The sequence below is a fragment of the Varroa jacobsoni genome, unplaced genomic scaffold (assembly GCF_002532875.2).
Source record: "Varroa jacobsoni isolate VJ856 unplaced genomic scaffold, vjacob_1.0 scaffold_815, whole genome shotgun sequence".
NCBI classification, from domain to species: Eukaryota; Metazoa; Arthropoda; class Arachnida; order Mesostigmata; family Varroidae; genus Varroa; species Varroa jacobsoni.
Genome location: NW_019213717.1, coordinates 356,826 through 375,988, shown reverse-complemented (window position 1 = coordinate 375,988; position 19,163 = coordinate 356,826). Strand labels below are relative to the sequence as shown.

The following is a 19,163-nucleotide window of genomic DNA, read 5'->3' as shown; positions in this document are numbered from 1 at the left end:
ATTCCTTCTACGTTTTGTCGAGCCGTTATGTTCCCTTACACAGTGCTGCCTGACAAGACGCATATTCAACAAATGTTTGTTGCGGATCTGATTGTACTTAGGTGATGCTCCACTCGTACCTTATGATTAGCCATACGTCGGTGAGGAGCTGCCAAGTAGTTTACGTCGCTGTACCGGTTCTAATAGAGAGAATGACGTTAGTGCTATCTTAAAGAGAGAAAGAAAAGGTCGCAGCTCAACCAGATCGGCCACAGCTGGCGTTCCATCGGTCAGGCCTCCTATTTACTACTCGGCTCCACTATATCCCTATATAATCCAGTGACGCATGGAAAAATCCTGCCCGTATTTCTTTTAGTGCTTGAAAACAAAGACCAGTTTACGGTCCCAAAAGGACAACGAAGTTCTCTACGAATATTAGACGGTAGAGTAATGTTGCTACAAATATTACATACTACTACATGTACAATAGTCGTGTCGGATATTTCAATGTCTATCAAAGCGTTGCAAGTCATTGACAAATTGTAAAAGCAAATTCGAAATGACTTCGAAATATTGTGCAAAGCAAATGTACGCGACTCAAAGTAAAGGGACGATATTTCAATTCGGAAACAGCATGAAGTCTTTAAAAAAAAGTTAAAAATCACTTACGATATGTCGATTCAAGTACACGAAAGATTAACTACTAATAGTCTAGTTTTTGCGTATGCTTCGGGTAGAAATTTTTTGTACGAATGATAAACAGCCATGCAACGGCGTTCATAGGTCATACTGAAAATGTTTCATGTTAGAGAATAACAACACTAAGTTTGCTAACCTGATATATAGGTATGCGACGATCATCATAGATTAATTGTCTAAATAAGTTGCAGTCTCACTTCTCAGTTTTTTTCTTTAATAAGGGACTCATTTTATGTTAACGTAAAGATAATTGGCTATTTATTTCATGCTCTATAGGACACATACTATGTTCACGATATCTAAATGTGTGAATGAACGAAATTGATATACTGTATCTGCATATAGCTAGTTTGAGTTCCAAAATTGCGTATTGCAGGCCGTGTTCTTTTCCTTGTTAGTTTAACGAGCATTCAGTCTTTTGGATTAAAGAAGAAGGCTGGCATTATTTGAAAACATCGCAATCAAATACATGAACAAACAGAGCGGGTCAGCGTTAAACAGTCGTTCCAGAGAAGTTGCACTCATTTAAAAAAGATTATCTTATTTTTGTCAGATGTGAGTTTCTAGAATCTCCTATGCTCACTGTCTTTGTCAGTTGTTATTTAACCCTTTTACTGAAGAGATTTCATTCAAGTGAACAGGATCAAAGAAATGCTGGAGAAGTAAACCCCGTTTTATGTTTGCGCTCAAAAAACTTCAGTTTATTCTACATATATATGTGTGTGTGTATGTGCATTCCCAAAAAACCTACGCAGTTTGATAATATTAAATTTCTAGGAATGTAGTACACGCGCACCAGAGATGGCATATCTGTACGTTTCGATAGCCGTCTAGATTCGACGCGCTTAGAAGTCTAAGACCGAATCTGCCGTTGAGATGCTATGTATGGCTATAGGGACACTTATCTGGGGACTAGAAGAGCCTCTTAGTATAGCGATAATCCTGATAATAGGTAGGAAATACCAACTTACCTTCGCAATGAATGAACGCTAGTACGAGTCATAACACGGAGCGGGCACAACTCCGCCTGCCACTGCGGCCAAAATGATTAGGCCTTTCTAAGTAGTAGTGACTCGTGTCTCTTCACGTCTGCGTCTTCGAGATACGATTCATCAGTTCTCTAGCAAGCCTCAAAATGCCAGCTATCCTCGCCAACGTTATCACAAATTGCACTGAGACTTACCCATGCATCCTGGTACAGACCTAATTGCGTAGCTAGAAATGATCGTGAAGAGATTTACTTGGCTAGACGTATGGATATGTTTTCTTAATATTGATCGTACCCGACACTCAAAATGAGTATGCACTATTTGCACAATTTCCGGTCGAGTTGACTAGTGAAGCTTCGACAAGCGGCAAGCTACTCAGATAGCGTAAGATAAATGCTCTCATTATTAATGCTAATATATATGTCTCGTGACGATAGCCTAATGGAGTAAGTGGCAGCTTGGCGTGATTCGACAGCGGAGAAATAAAGGTTCAGCTTCGATGAAATCGGAAAGTACCGTTTTCATCGGCCACTTAGACACGTTGCGTGAGTAGACTCTAGGCATGCATCTGAAAAGATTACAAGCTATAGCTGTAGTTTTTTCAGTTCATTTGCCAAACCAGGGTCAAGTACACCCTGCCTGGAAGCGATGTACACTATTAAGTAAACGGCATTCTTGTTTGTCCTGCTAATTTTTAGTCCAATGTGCGTATCGTAGGATCCAATACGATTCGAACTGCGAACATTTGTCGTAATGACCCCTCGTGTAAGCATAATGAAGAATGGTACATATGAGAAAAAAGGTCAATTTGATCGGATTCGTGCGAAGTAAAATTTGAATTTTGCTTAGTGCCCTGTTCAAATCTTTTGTTTGACACTGTTATGCAGAGGATTCACGTGCATCTATCGTTCTTCGCTACTGTTTCAGTTCCGCGAATATTAGCCGTTATTTGTCATCAATTTAATTTCACCTTGCTTAATCGTTGATGCTTGTAGTCAATTTAACAACATCTTCAGTCCACATTGTTGAGTGCTCAGAGCACTCTTGAACTGGGTGTGCGTGATACGACGATACAGGTTCACAGTGCAGCTAAATCTCTATAATTTTATTTTAGTTCTCTGGGCTTGCGTATAAAAACGTCGCAGAGAGTACATTCTTCTTCGTATTAATATACTTCAATGTGAGATGTGAAGTCCGTCGAGTTGGAGGAGGTGAAGCTGGTGGAATGCAGCACTAGCTATTATCGAGGTGGTAACGGATGGTGAGCCTCATATTGTCTTTGCGCTATATTGAGTTCGTCTGTACTTTTCTTCGTCCTATATTCGGTCCTTTACCCCCCGGGACGTCCTTTACCGGAGCGTCCCCTGTTTTCCTTATGCTACAGACAGCAGTCGGTCTGCTGCTGCCGCCGTTGCCACTATCGCAGAGTTGCTGTAAGGTCTAATTGTATCGCTCTCTCATTTCGTATTCATAGCTCGCCCTGTAGAGCACATTTCTCGAGGGTCATGTTCTGGTTTGGCTTTGCTGTCCGCCACAGTTGTCGCCGCTGCACCTCAACTGCTATAGCTACAATCGGCGTTGCGGTTTGTACAATCGTATAACTACAACTGATGCTTTGGCTGCCGCTTCTACACTTTCTATATGCGGTCTTGCGTGTGCATCCACGTTTTGCCGTGTTGCAATTTCCAGCCCAGCCCAGCCCAGCCCAGCCCAAGGGAAAGCAATGGACGCGTAAACGAATATAAAGGCAGAGCAAGAAGCAGCAAATGTAACCCAAACGGAACTGACCTAGGCTAAATTGCCTTAAAAACCTAAGACTATTTACGTGCCTGTAAAGGTACAGTCACCTAAATAGTGTAACTGCTATATATACATGCTCTTCGTGTTTCATTGTTGCACTGCGTTCCCAAAATGCCTTTGCTTGGCCAGCAGTTTGAAGTCCATTTCGCTTTCCCTCGAGCTACACTGGATTCACCTTCTGTGCGCTTTCGCTAACAGTACTCCAAGATTTGCCATCTGTTTCTGTTTATGCACCACGTGACAGCGACGGAGGTTTAATGCGTGCGCCTGGGAGATGTCGACTGGCGGGGGGTGATTTCGGTTGGATTCGGTTCTCTGTTGTCACTCATCTCCTTTCGTTCGTCACTACACAGTCCAACCAGCCATTCGGCCGTGTTATTGCCGGGTTATGCAGCGACACCAACGGTGGCGTGCCCTACACGCGACACGGCATGGAGGCGTCACGGCTTATTGCCACTCTGAAGTCCAGACATGTTGTGGATAACCACAAACAGAGGGAAGAAGAGAGGGGCTGTCTAGGGATGGCGCAACTGTGAAGTGAGAGTTTCACCTCTCGTTGTCGTTGTTGTTATTGAGGATTTTCCGGTTTGCCGATACCTTCTATCGGCGGCTGTTGTCGTTGCTACAGCTGTGCATCGAAATAAGCGACAACTCTAACCCGCAACAGCAGCGTCCATAGCAGATGAAAACAGAACTACGAAACTGCACAACGTTGAAGGGGGGCCGGGCCGGGCCGGGCCGGGGTGGGGGTGGCGGCAAACATTCGTACAGTATTCAGCTATAACTTTTTGGGGAATGCTTTACCCTAGACAGGCAAAATACACGCACAAAAGTTTCCTGTACACGTTTAGTGAAAATTTACGAGCTCAAATCTTAAAAACAAGGGCAGTTGGAAAAAGGATATGATCGATTGAAAATAAGACGGCTGAAATTTCCAATTAAAATAGATGCTGATAAAGAACACCCATAGGATGTAGATGTATGCCAATGGTAAATTGTAGTCCATACTATGCGATAACGATTGTATCAAACGTTAAGTCAATTTTCATTTAAAATATCGCTCAAGTGCAGAAAGTTATGATAGGCGCATTCGCTCAAAATAAATGACTATATTCAGTTAATCGAACAGTTCGCTAATCCGTGCCCTCGTACTGTTGTGAATCTAAATAACGATAGGGTTCTCGTTCGGCACAAAGGTGAACAAGCGAGTTCTCGGAAGAGCTCATTAAATGTGCAAAAAGACATAAGCTTTCACAGTGGATAGTTGCGTTACGCATAGAGATAGACAGTATCTGGTGTGGCGAACAACGAAGATGGATGAGTTTCGAAAAAGACCCGAACGAAGTTTCACTTGGGCGCTTTCAGCTCCCCGATGTGATAGTGTAGTAAGTAAGCTGGATGACAGTAACTTCAAACAGTTACTTTAGCCATGGATATATTAAGCAAGTCTATATCTATGCTATTCACAATGTCTTTATAGAATGGCACGAATTTGGTGTTTGTCATACCGTAATTTGCGGCAAAGATAGAAAACAATTTTACTGATATAATTCTAGTAATCAAATAGTTCATTCATTGAAACTATAGTACAAGGGGGGCAACTGATCCGCTAGATACAAATGTAATAGTTGGATAAAGTGAACAAGGACTCCAAGTAATTAATCACAATCGAATCTGTCAAAAACAGAATATCCACATTCATATTTGTTTCCGTCAAACGTTGTATTTAAAAAATGATGTCCAACCGTTGCTCAGTCAGTAATAGCCTACGTAACAGCAGACACGAACAGCAAAGTCTTTTTTTTATTAAGAAAAGCTAAGATCCACATACGACAACGCCCAATAAAGGATTATAAAAGATTATGTTCAGGCCTATTTTGTAATTTCGAAATCCTTATTGCTTTATGTATGGCTTTGGTTACGATCAATAGGATAGGCTTATATAGGCCGAAATCAACCTATCGGAATCTACTCAAAGCAGCGCCTTCTAGAGATGAAGACCTACTAATATAACAATATGATTCTAAGTGTTTTTATTATATCTGTGTTGCTGCAATCAAACGCCGTTCCCGCTTCGAGTCCACCTCATTATTATCACCGTCGTCGTCGTCGTCGTCGTCGATGCTCACCGCCGATATATAAATGTCCCAAAGTCCGTAAAGTGCGGTAGGAACAGTGGAACACTTCGTTGTCAAGGTCGCTGGCCGAGGGAAAGGAAATCCAATTTTGAACGCACACAAACGCTCACCTCCATGGTTCTTTTAGGCTGATCTGAGACGACCTTTCAAAGCTTCCCTTGTGCGAAAGTGAAACCAACTCGCACACAGACGCATAGAAACAGAGCGATGAATGTAGGCCTTAGAAAGCAAGCAAGCGAACGAGTAAGCAGGCTGTCCTCTAAATTAAGCAGCTTGACTAGACCAGACCAGACCAGACCAGACCAGGCTTGGCTGTTTTCAGTGGCAGCGGAAGTGGATAAGACGATCCAGTGGTCGTCGGCCAAAGGGACCAGCTTGGGCTGTTCTATCTTGATTGAAAGAGCGGCTTTGTCCGTTTCTCCACATCTAATCAAGTTTGCCTCTTTCTTGCTCTGGCGACGGTGGTAACAGCAGCGGGGGCAATGCCGGGGACAACCAATAGCTGAGGTACCAGTGTGGTGCCTTCTTATCCTCGTCTAGCTTGTGTTGCCAGCCGCCCTTGCTTGAAAAACGAACGTTAGCCCCGCTGCCGATGGGAACTAGACGATGACCACTGCCGTGCCGCGGCTCGACCCGGGCGATGGCCCGACGAAACATTTCGTCAGCTGGATCAGCATGGCTGTCACCACGGGTACCGGCAATCCCTCGAAGTGTTCTTCAATGCGGCGTGTATACCCCTGGAGACTGTCGGCGCCCACGCAAACGGATCAGTCAGATCGTCTGACGGCACCATAGCACCGCACAAGGAACATCTACGAGGCATCTTTTCCAACTTCATTGGGTGGCCCTACACACCGCTCTATGAACTGCCGCTCTTCCATTTGACAGAGCTACCGGTAAACAGAAGGGCCTTCCAACGTAACTAGAGTGGTTTCTATTGATAAACAATGACGGTGCAGGGGAACCGAACGCGCTGACAAATAATCTTCGATAACACACACGCACAACGAACGAACACATGTGCGTACCCATAAAAAAGAATCTGCCATCATACACGCTGTTCAACTACTAATGACAACGAATGTGAATGAGCGAAACTTCATAGAACTTACCTTTGTTGCTTCCAGTAAACGCTCCCGTAAACACGTGAACACTAAATGGCTGCTTGTCTTCCATTTACGAGGTGATTACTAACCCAATTATCATTAGACCCATAATGGCCGTTAAATTTTTTCACACTGCAGCATTCTTTTGTTCCCTAACAAGAAAAAACCTGCCTCCGTTTGATGGATCTTTTCAGAATGCACAAATGTTTGCTTGTATTTTTCGACTAGTCTGGGTTTTTTGGGTACTTCTTATGGAAAACCGATAAGCATAATTATCACGAAGCTTGCTCTTTCCGGCAGAACTTTCCTCATGATTGCATTCTCACGCTTTATGCAAATATATATTGGCAATGCGTATAGAGCCGCTCGCCTGTTTGAATTAATTCCGGTTACCTTGTTTAATGGGAAGCATTTTTTACAATGCAATTGTTGATCAAATAAATAGTTTTCATTCATGCAACTCAATATGTGCTAGTATTTAATTTTTTAATCTACTCATCATAAACTAAAATTGTTTCTTAGAAAATCTTGCTACTGAAAAAAAAAAAAAGGAATTACCAGTAAGTGCTTGCAGTGCTTGCAATGGAGCCCTGTCCAAAACGGTTAGTTCGTTTCTAAAGAAAGCGCATAAAGGTGAAAAAATAGATAGCCTATAAGTTAGGAAAAGACTAATCTTACTTAACCTCGTCTTGAATTCCGTTTGTTACACTCCCATTTTGTATTGAATACGTGATTGTTATATAGAGGTAACACTCTCGGAAATGTGTAGCTCGTTCTAGTGTCCATGTACTTCATAGAGACGGCATTAAACCTCATCTTTCTTGCGTCATTTATGGCAGTAACCTGTTGTTCTGTCTGTTTATACAGAATAGCTGCAAGAGCTTATTTACGACTTGCCAGGTGAGAAGTCGGCGTGCGAAAACTGCTTCACTGAAGCATTCAACGGTACCGTGCAACGCTTTCGAGAAGTCCAAAACCGAAACAAGCCCTTGACTTAGGTCGACCAATACATTTACCATGCTCGCTCGTGAAAGTGTTGAAACCTATTCAAGCGCCCTTGCTTTAGTGACAGGCAGCAGCCTATTACCTAAGCAGTCGAGATGTTATTACTAGAATAATTATAGTTATTCTATTATGACTAGCTAAAGGTATTCGATCTTGCTCCTTTAAGGACCGATGGATTAACTTGTCATCACCGCCAGTAGCTGCGTCCGTATCAAAGGTAGAATCATAAAACAGGAAACGGCTAGACCAGTTCTTAAACTATGTAAAACAGCCGACCCATTGAACTATTTACTGACGATTTGGCTACCGTTATTTAGCAAGTCACAGACAGATGAGAATATAATTTGTTTCGTTACAGTTAGATGATTGTAACAAAGAACGTTATATTAACAGCTTAATTTAAGTAGTACGAAGTAAATACGTAAAATTTACTAGCGGTAGCTTTTGTACGCTAGGTTTGTGAAGCCCAATTGTTGATTTTCTATGTATTGATGTATTTTCTTTGAGGTATCTGTATACATATATATATATGTGTATTTGGTGAAGTGCATCTTCCTTCGGCCATGCTCGCCACACACGATATAGCACAAAGCTTCTCATAGCTAACAATAAATAAACTGGGTGTATCTAAAAATGTAGCGGAAATCAGTCTTCATTAATTGCGACAATCATGGCGGCCATTATGATGCATAAGCCGTATCAAAAGCTCCTATACGACCTGAACTTATTTTTTAGAGATTGAATCATGCGCAGCTGCCCTGTAAGTAAGGGCTCAGAGCTTCTTACCAGACGTCTATTTCTTTGCCACTGCTGGTCGTTGTCCTAGCGGCTTCTAAACCCGAGCGTTAAGAATGGTTGCGTAAGCCTTACTGCATGCCGATTTTGGTGCGAGTGACAAACGTGTACCATCTTGCTTAGCCGAATAGTCTGCTGGCAGTTGGTATTTACTTATTAGCAATACGTTTTGCGCTTGGGCGCTTCTCACCCGCAGGAGCTTACCCTCGCCTTGGCGATGCCTGACTTTGCCCACCGTCTGCCTCACGAGAAATAACGATATAGGATTCAGATCTTCATGTTCGAAAGTTACTACACACATATCCTGTAAGTTCTGCAATGTCAGCAGAGATAGCGCTGCAGGAAAGCAGACGTGTGAGTTTACTATAAGGAAACAATAGGGGATTCCAGCTTCTTTACAGCTCTATACTCACAGAAGTGATGGATACCGTACGACTCTGATCCGAAAAAAATGCCCAGCAAAACACAAAATAAAATCCAAAGTTTTTGAGCTCTACTTAACTTAAGGGGATTACACATTTTCGCTTAGCATACTTGTAATGCGCTCGTGACAATTTCTGACTAAAGTTACTATTGTTCAGCTAACATTCCTCACAATAAAACTTGCCACATATACAGGCGCTATGTTAGCTGAGGTCTTTGTTGGTTTGAGATGTGCTACCACTGAATTTGCCTCTTGTGGCCTAAAAAACACCTATAGGGCCATCCAATTAAATTAAATAAACCAATAAAATTTACTCGAACTGTTTCAGGTAAATTGTAAGTGATCTAGCTAAGTTATCATCATAAATATGCAGCATATACAAGAGTACACAGCCGAAATCCTTTGAACACATTGAGGATATTGGCAGGAGGAAATTTAAACAGTTCGATCCGATTTACGTAAAATATTGGCACGTGTAACTAACTATAATAGCCAATAGCCAATGTACTCGGGTACAAGATAAGTATTAACCATTTACACGCGTTCTGTTCGTGACTATACCAATACGCTCACTGTAGATATAACAACAATTGTGATATCTTATGGCGGCTGTCAGAGTTAAAGGAGGCAGTCCTTAATAGCAAACTTCAATCTTTTCTGAAACTCCGAATCACTCTTGTAACTTGAATCTATCGTCAGTTTATACGTGATGAGGGTTAATGTTTAACGGCCATGCGTATTGAAAAAGGCTGGACGAGTATCCGTACAGTGCTGCTGTTCCGACGGTAGCGTCAGTGGCCACTGACTAATTGACTAAACAACGCAGACAATACACAGCACGAGGACTGTATATTCCCATGAGGTTCGTACCTTTTCCCTACTATGTTCGTACTTCCCATGCGCTCTGTTTCTGTCCAGTTTACTGTAGGTCGTTTTCCATCACTGTACACCCCGTTTCATCATATCTTTACCTATAGACGCTCGATTTATCCGTAGGGACTCATGAGTTGTAAGCGAAATGGCTGCTGCAACGGCTGCAGGCGTACGATTCCAGAGAAGCGGTTCCGCTGCTGCTATCGCGCTAAGCGACTATAATAGGGCCCTTTATTCTGTGCTAGTCAAAGCTGCTTCTTTGCCGTCACCGCTGTCGTCATCGCCGTTGCGACTACTGCGCTCCTCTACGCACAGACGTACAGATACAATAGCGCCAATAGCGGCGGTAATGGCGATGGTGGCAGCCACTAATACTAGCAGGACCACTGCTTTCTCGGCTGCTGCTTTTGTTGAATAATTCATCAGAATTTCCTTCGTTTTTCCTTCTTCCTGCAGTCCCTATCCTGTTCGCGTCCCTTCCAGCGCCCTCCCCGTCCTGGTTCATCATCCGGCTGGTCACTTCAATGATGCATAGCAATGCTGCTGAAAAGCCGTCTCTTCGTTTCAAACTTCTCTAGCTAGCACTCAGCCAAGTTCAGTTACGTGTGGCTTCTGTGTCATGGCTGTAGCTCGATATTCGACGACACACGTGGACAAATAATGAAATCAATATTCTAAGGAGGATGGAACAGCTTTGCGTATAAGGTATATTGATTGCGGACATGCGTTGGTTCTGCAGGTTTCTTGTGATGGATTGTTGTTCCCGTAAATCACACCCATTGTTTTTAGAGATACTCTTTTAAAGTACGTAATTTTCGATCTTTTACTTGTTCACCTCTGAACGCTGGTTTTATTTGCATAGATAGAAGTTAAAACAAAAGCTGAAACCTGGCCATAATGAACTACCAAGTTTACCATCTCAATGCTATGCATAATACAAGATTCTACTTAACTTTTTTCAAGGGAAGTAAAATTGATATCGCTTATTTATGAGCTGCGTTTAGTTCTAGATAAAAAAAAAAACGAAAAATTCAAAGGTCTAAAAAGATCGCAAGCTTTAGGAGGCGCAAAAGTTGGAACTGTTAGAGTCGGTCATATATATTCTTTTCACGGAGGCAGCTGTTAATTTCTGCATAAACATCCACTATTTTCAATCTAATCTGTTTTTTTGAAAATTTTCCGCTTTAACGTAGGCCTTCGTTTTGCAATAATTAAGAAGAGTAATAATTTCGGTTTATAATTTGACATTAAGCAATAGCTGAATTCGCTCATATGGCAAACATGGGTCTTCTGCGTCCGTTTCGGTGAATTAGTGGTTTTATTGTGGAAACGGAAAATCTCCGTCGAGACAAACAACCAGCAAATGTATGTCGGTATTTACAGTCGAACACCTTATATTATTTAGTTTATACGATCGCACTCAGAATATCGCTGTGGGCTGTATAGGTATGGTTCGTTCGGTCGTTATTTTACCTACAGGAGTATCTATTTTCTGCGTTCTGCCGAAAGCATATGTAGATGCTAGTTTCTATGCCTTTTTATCTTCTTTGTAGGAAGCTGCTTCGGCACAGGATAGGTCCTCGTATGTCTATGACGAGTATCTGGACGCATCGTCAGCGCCATCATCACCAAAATTGTCCTCTTGTCCTTATTCAGCGCAGGTTCTTCTTGCCTCATTTCTAAGCTCGACTATTCCTTTAAGGAGAGGAGTGACCACAAGATATGACACGGCGCCTACGCTTTTTGCCGGCAAACGCGATTTAGCCTAGACCGACAGCTCACGGAAATTTTACCTGTGGCCATCCATTATATTAATGGGCTTCGATAGATGTGTAGACTTACGTTCGCCTGTACTTCGTTTGGGTCACTGATAAATAAAAACTTATGTCATTTAGCCTCCCGGCTGAAAGCTGATCGTTCTCTAACTTCTTGCATATCATCGTCAGTTGTAGTCCGACCTGCTCTTAATGCTACCCTTACTTACTTACTGATGATGTATCCACAAGAGAGATTCTTTTTGGCCCGGTCAGTTAGCACAACAATGCGAAAATTTGAAACTTTTCGCCGTCAACACCTTTGATCGATCGCTTAGTATTATAAGCTAAGATTTCGTGTGTTTCTATCTGCAGAATTGGCACGTGATCCGCTTCGAAGCCTAACGTTTTCTTTTTCCGTGAGACATAACGTTATCATATCGGTTGGGCGCTTTTTCATTCAGCCCGCTGCTTAGCTTCATTGCCTTCAGCGCATAGGAAGGGGAGTCAAATGAACATGGAGCAATGCCCACAAGCAATGCTCTATCGATCTATTCAAATGCGATAATACTAAAACTCAATGCTCGCTTGTCTGTAACGATAGTCGTTCAAAAGCTATTGTTGTTTCTCTCAGCCGTTTCCAGGTGTAAAAAGGGGTCATAGGAGAAAAAGTTTCAGATTCGGGTGTCAGACTGCACGCTCGTTGCTGGGGCAATTTGCATTGCCTTTATTATGCAGTTTGAGTGCTGAAACAAGCGCGAAGCAAAACGCGTGGGTGACGGCCCACTAATAGAACTCGATACGTATCTGTCCATCTGTATGTGAGTAACGCAAATTACTAGAAAGCGCGTGTTGTTTCCCGGAACCGAGCGGGGCTGTCTAAGAGAGAAGATTATCGACCTACGGGTTGCGTTTTCGTCTGCATAATAGTGAAATTTAATGTATGTATCTATGTGACTGCCACAAGAGCACTCGCTGGGCCTTCGAACTGCTTGTAGGTCGGAGATGGCTGCCATTTAGAGAAAGTTGCCTGATCTATCGAATCGGGGAAATACGTATGTGAAAATCCCTTAGCTGTTCTAGTTGTCGAAACCATCCGTAGTCTGCATTGCTGAGGGTCACTCAGAAGAAGGGTTATCGGATCGATTGCCTAACCCAGGGCCTGTCGGGTTGTTTAGTTCAACTCTGACATCGTTGCTGCCGTACAACTATTTGACTTAGCGTTTTGGAAGTCGAGTGTTTTCAGTGTCATAGTTGTGGAACAGACAAGTTTGCGTGGACATTTTAGGTTCAGCTGCCTTTGTCTCTAGAGTCATATTAAAGACCTATCGCACAGCTCATATAATACATAGCGCAGTACGTACTATATGAATTGTGCGTACTTTATATTGTTTTTCTCTATCTTGTACACGTAAATTTCTAACTAACCAGTGAACTATATTAAGTTCGGTCTTATAATTAGAAGTGTACAAAAACATGGCGGTTCAGTCAAATCATGGAGGAACTGGCACTGATTAAACCTAAGGACAATCAGTTACACTGTGGAGTTAGTCTTTGGTCCGCCTTCTAACCTACCAAAGTTTCCCACTATGAAGCACTTTTTGTCTAAATAGATACAAATACCAACCTGTTTGTTAGTCAGGGCCAGTGAAGAAGCTTCTCGAGTATCAAGTGATCGCCCAAGCAAAAAGACCTAAATTTTATGAATCACGATGCCTTCTCAGCGAAGCAGATTTGAACAACAGGCGTTACCTCACTCAGAACCATAGATCACCAAAAAAATACTTAACCTAATTTTTTTCTTAGCGTTTCCTGTGAAATTAGAGCTACCAGTGTTCGGTATAGCATAGCAACCAGGCCATTGACGATATTTTCTAGGTAGGTATATACATAATTCATTACTAATAAACAGAACCTTAGCTATTGTCGACAGTTAGGAGGTGGAGGCCACGGGATTCTAGGCTATGTGCAACGGCACAGCAATATGAATAAGAGAGTAAACTAAATCTTATAGGAATAATACGCAGGCAATCTCGAAGTAAAGCCTGTGGGCAAAATTTAGGACCTAATACAATTGTGCCGTGTGATATTAACAAAGTGCTCTTTGTAGAATAGGACTAGAAGCACCTTAGAAGCGGCAACAAAAACACGTCTTCGTTCTCTACAAAGCGATTACTTCAACAATATACAAGCTAGCTACCATCGAGTAAAGTCGAATCTCGAATTAGCACAGCTATACCTCAAGAAAAGGTGTATTAAAAGGTGCGGGAGGTATTGATAATGTTGCTCACATGAAGTTTAGTAAAGTTGTATAGGATCGATTTGAACTTTACCACAGATGGATGCTTTGCAAAAATGAGTGCCTAGACGGGCCAAAGGTTCTATAAATAAGCTCTGTTGAAATAGGTACTTCTGGTCATAATGAGTTAAGCCAGGTTTTCAATTGCTTTATAGTCAACCCTTTAACGACAATGACAGTTCTTCTCTGCAAAACAAAGGATTGTGTATAAGCTTACGTTTGCCATCGATGGGCTCAGCCGCGAATTCCCGTATGGTTGCCCTCAAAGGACCATTGATACATACGTATGTAGGTATGGCGGCAGACGCAGCGCAGCCTAGTAATGACGCCTCGGAAGGGGAAAATGCGCCCCGCCCTGGTACGACGGACATCTGAGGTCGACGAGAAGTGTCTAAAGGCATCTCTAAAGAAAGACAATCGGTAAAGAGATCACAAATTGGGCGAAAAGATTAATTGCGTTTATATGGCTATCGATAGACATCTTGAATCGATGGGATTCATTCAAAAACCAAGAACCTTGACGCCCTATAAGGTGGTGAACACCCCAATGAAACCTGACTTCTCATTCCCTATCAACATTTTGCCCGGCACCGACTTACACGCGACTACCGCGTCAGGTTTCTGCACAGAATTGCTCTCGGTGATAAGAACTGGTCTGTCTCTCCCGGTCGATAAACGGCAGAGAAAATAATGGGTGTTTCTATATCATATAGACTCAAGCTCAAAGTTAAGCCTACTCGCCATCTTAAGAAGTCGATGGCGGGATCGTGTGGCGTGATTGAAAGGGTCTTGTACACTTGCAAATGTTTGAGACGATGAAACGATCAATACGAATTTGTATATCGCCTAACCGCATCCATTAGATCGATAGTTTTCCAACAGGAAAGGCCAGATAGACGACGCAAAGTCAGCATTAGACCACACATGGCAAATATTGCATTGTAACTGCCGTCCGTCGAGTCCGAAAGTACAAAAAGTCGTACATTGGACAGTGTGAAAACGCTCGAAAGCTGACTAGACAAGTTCTTCAATATAGGATTTAACAGTTAATAAATTGGCTGAAAAATGGGAAAAGATTGCAGAGAGTGACGCCGGGGGTGACACAATAATTTAACCTGTTGTTAGAATTCCAATAACACAATGCATTTTTTGCTGAGTATATGGATGGCCTGCATTTGCGTTGCAGTTTAATGTTCCACTATACTGTGGTTATATAAGCTTTGACCAGCCCCGCCACGTACTGGGTTTGAAAGTTGTTCTCCTTTTAAATCAACGATATTCTGCTTTGTGTTAGATGCGTCTGCTTTATTCGAGCCAGCGCTTCGAGAGCTTCTCAATAGCATATGTATACGTATGATTTAGGTTGCCATACCTAGTCACATTATCAGTGGCCCTTTCGAGAGGATCAACGGTAGAATGCACTAAGTTACCCATTGCCCTGTTCTTAAACTGAGACTCAAAAGCCACGGGCTGAAGTATCTCGTCGATGACGACGACGATATGCTCCTGGCGTCTCTAGAGCATAACTGGCAAGGAACTTATTTTTTGCTTTTCTCCTCTGTCTCTCTTGATCATGATTATCTTCCTTATAATCTCATATGTTATACGTAGCTTGAAGAGCCTCACACCGAGCGAGGTTTTTTGAACCTTCGTGATTACGGCAACTTGTTCCCCCGTTTAATGCGCTAGGATTTAGCCATCTCTTCTGTACACGGAGCGATCGCATCAGTAAGAAAGCTCTTTTTGCTGAGGCTGTTCTAATCGATCTTCGACAGATTTCATTAGCGAAAAACAAATACATCATTACGCAGTATTGATTTTCAGCTTTAAACAGTACTCTTTTCTCTAAACGCATTATTCTCTCTGGCGACACTCAGTCAATTTAAGGTGGTAAACAACTAAGTGGGCCTATTTGCCAACTTTTCGTTGCTAATGACATCAGGTTTAGAGGTTATCCAGCCTTTCAACCCACTACTTAACCTTGGACCTGATCATTTCTAATTATATGCGTGTATACATTGCTCCAAATAACAGCCGGAGTACACTAGTGCGATGACACATCTTGATTTTGCAGAGAAACGTCTATATCGTTACTTGTAAGTTTTGTCATTATATTTTAGATACAGGAAAAGCTAACATATAACGAAAACAGATACTGGTAACAACATAAACGAGCAACTATCTATCAATATTAATACATCGTGGATTAAATCCCATTACATATCTTGTAAGTATAAAATACAAGGATGTATGTATTTCTAGGTCCTTATAGCTATCACAACAATGATGTTAGTCGCCGAGCAAAAGCTGTATCCTCTAATTACTGCTGAAGATAAGACGTTTTTAGATGATGTTTGCACGTAGACGCTCCAACAAGGACAGTATAAGCAGTCGCTGTTTTCTAAAGCACTATATGCATAAATATGTTTTCTGTAAAAAAAAAAAAAGAAAAAACACTTACCGTATAAACAGGTTCCGCAAAGTGGATCTGCTCATGAATGTGGAGGATCATTGAAACATTTTATACTGTTGCGTCATTTCCTAGACGTCTCCACTTTTTATGGTAATAATAGAAAGAAAATACGTTGCGCTCAAAGAGACGCTGTCTCTGAGTGAAGTTTGAAGGCGTCCCACGTAAATGTGACTTAGATTTGCAAACGGCATTATTCAATTAGTTGACTTGATTAATTTATTTATTCAGAGTTTATAATGTTTCCATATAATAGACTGCTTAACGTTTGTCCGACCCACTTGTCCGAAACCATTGAACTAAAATCTATGTTTACAATGGCGACGCTAGTAGGCTAGATTGTTCGGCGTACCACCACGTCAACCAATGAAATATGTAAATATTTAATCTATCAGAAAGGTGCCCACGACGTTCGAGGGATATTTTGTGCTATTACAAAAAGAAAAAAACAATTAGTCAGGCCAATGATGTTTTTAATACTAGCAAGATTTGCTAATAGCATCGATTTTATATTTTAGTAAAATTATGATCACCGCTTTGTCCGGCGTCCTTTTTGGTAGAAGGGAGGCAAATTCAAATATGTACCAGAAGAGTAAGATGCAATACACTACTAATAGAATTCGTTTCACCTATCCATCAAATTTACCGCGGCGAATTTTAAAGGTTACAGAAACGATTGTCTGCTACCAGCGTCGCAACTAGGATCACTTAAATAAATCGCCGAGCTAAATTTTACCCTATTTAAGCAATGCGGCGCACTTACATGATAACAGTCCGCGGTGGCGATGCGTGCTTTCGGGCCTGGCTATCGTGTGAATGTGACGTGCGCTTGACCCAGACAGGCGCAAAAGATATCTGGCCAGTAAAATTTCAGATTTTTCTTCCGCTGCAATGCAAAGTTGCACATGACATTTTTATGTTGCGAGTAAAAATGTAACATGAATGTGTATATCATTCGTTAGCCCAAAATAAGGTCCCAAAAAAGGCGCTTAGTCCGTAATAGCCTTAAAGCAAAAACTAAGTGTATTTAGGTTCGTCAGCAAGTTAAGCAATGAAGATTAGCTTTGATTTTAATATGTCTACATTTTTGTCTGACCTACAACTTGACGGTAGCTCGTTTGGTCTCTAAACCTGTATTCTTGAACGAAGCCTATCTTGGGGAAAATTATACAATCCCAAAAAAGAGCGATGATCAGTTGTACTCTGATAACCTCCTTTACCGAGGAAAGTTGTGTCAGATGATTCATACATTTGTAACCGCTCGAAATGAATATCTGAACGAAGCTGCGAGTGGCACAGAAGTCGTGATGCTCGTGGGCAAATCTAGCTTCTAAGCAACAGCTATTATTATTGTTTTAGCCAACTGCGTTCGTAAGAATCCAGAAATTTGCTCGCGATCGATATTTGGGGCGAAAGCTACTCTGCACCCATCGCGCACGCCCAGATTTTTTCGTACTAAAAACTACCTGAGAGCGAATTGTATCTCGTTGACAAATTCACAAGCTTTTCCATTTTCCCATCTGCTCATTCGCTCTCCGCAGCCCCCAATCTTCCCTCTGTCCCTTCTTTTCGATGCGATATCGTGTTTGGCTATGCAGACGTAAAAGAAAAGCCAGTAATTTATTGTCATTATCGCAACACCATCCAGCGTCACTGTATCGTGCCGAATTGACGTCGAACGTAGTAGCACACACGTACAGGATCAGGACGCTTTTAATTCGTGCTTCGTTTGTACTCGTCTGTATCGCCTATCTCTGTTTGAGCTGACTGTAGTTTGCAAGCGTGGCTTGTCCGTCCAAACAACCGTTCGGCTCTTTAGATCACCTAAACGTGCAATAACGGCCCCCAGATGTCGCGCGCGCCGTGTGTATAGCTAGCTTCCACGCCAGTAGCATTTTGGTCGTGATTCGAAATAGAGTGGATTTTGCGTTTTGACGCCCGACGCTGCTGTAGCTCGCACTTTTTCCATACTGTGGTACGCCGAATGCGTTCCCGTCAGTGCCACGTAGGAGATTAGTACCATGATAGCGGCGGCGACAGGGGACATCGGTTCGAATTATCGCAGATGGGATTTATGGGGGCCGAGCGAGAGCCCAACAACAAGCAGCATAGAGGCTGATGGCTAACGTCTGGCAGCTCCTCCTACGAGCTGAATATATGAAAAGCCATATCAGGCCACCACGAAGGCGAACACACGCGCGAATAGTTCGGTGATGATTTGCATCACTACGGCCAATTACCGTATGTTTTACGTGCGCTGCCACTAGTAACGACTAGCCCCTCTAATTGAAAATGGCGAAAAACGTTTAACCGACATTAGTTTCGAGAAATCATTTTATTTCACTCTACGAAAGAACAAGTGAGACATAGATATATATTATGGTTATAATTCCCACACGGATAGTATTTACAAAATTAGAAATCACCTTTGTCACGTTGTTCGCTGGGCATCTAACTGAAGTGTCCACTTGACGGGCTCGTGCAGGTTGGTCAACACTATAGTGCGAGACTATTGAATTTGTCCCTGCTAACGGTCTCAATTCTTCCGAGGAAAGCAACAGCTAGCTTGCCTGCCTTTCGAAAGATCTTATTATTTTCAAACCTTACAATTGATTAACTTGTGATCCGTCTTCTCGTTTAATAAGCAACTAGTGGCAGAACCAGTTTTCCTTAAGAACCGTTGCAGTCGGAGAGCGGCGGAACCCACCCAGCAACATAGTATTCTCTGACGTTTGAAAAAGAGCACTCCTCATAAAGGAAAATTCAAGATTGAGCCTATTTGGATAAACTTCCTTAACATCTAAAGGAACAAATATCCCTCTAACATATGAT

At 42.2% G+C, this 19,163-nt stretch overlaps 1 long non-coding RNA gene across 1 annotated transcript; it reads right to left on the bottom strand.

The window, feature by feature from the left end:
* Window positions 1-14,084: 14,084 nt before the first annotated feature.
* On the bottom strand, window positions 14,085-18,951 carry LOC111264056 (uncharacterized). The gene is made up of 3 exons (XR_002682629.2): window positions 18,758-18,951; window positions 17,095-17,217; window positions 14,085-14,264 (listed from the first exon to the last, which is right to left on the bottom strand). It is a non-coding gene; the product is annotated as an uncharacterized LOC111264056 (long non-coding RNA).
* Between the last annotated feature and the right edge of the window lie 212 nt (window positions 18,952-19,163).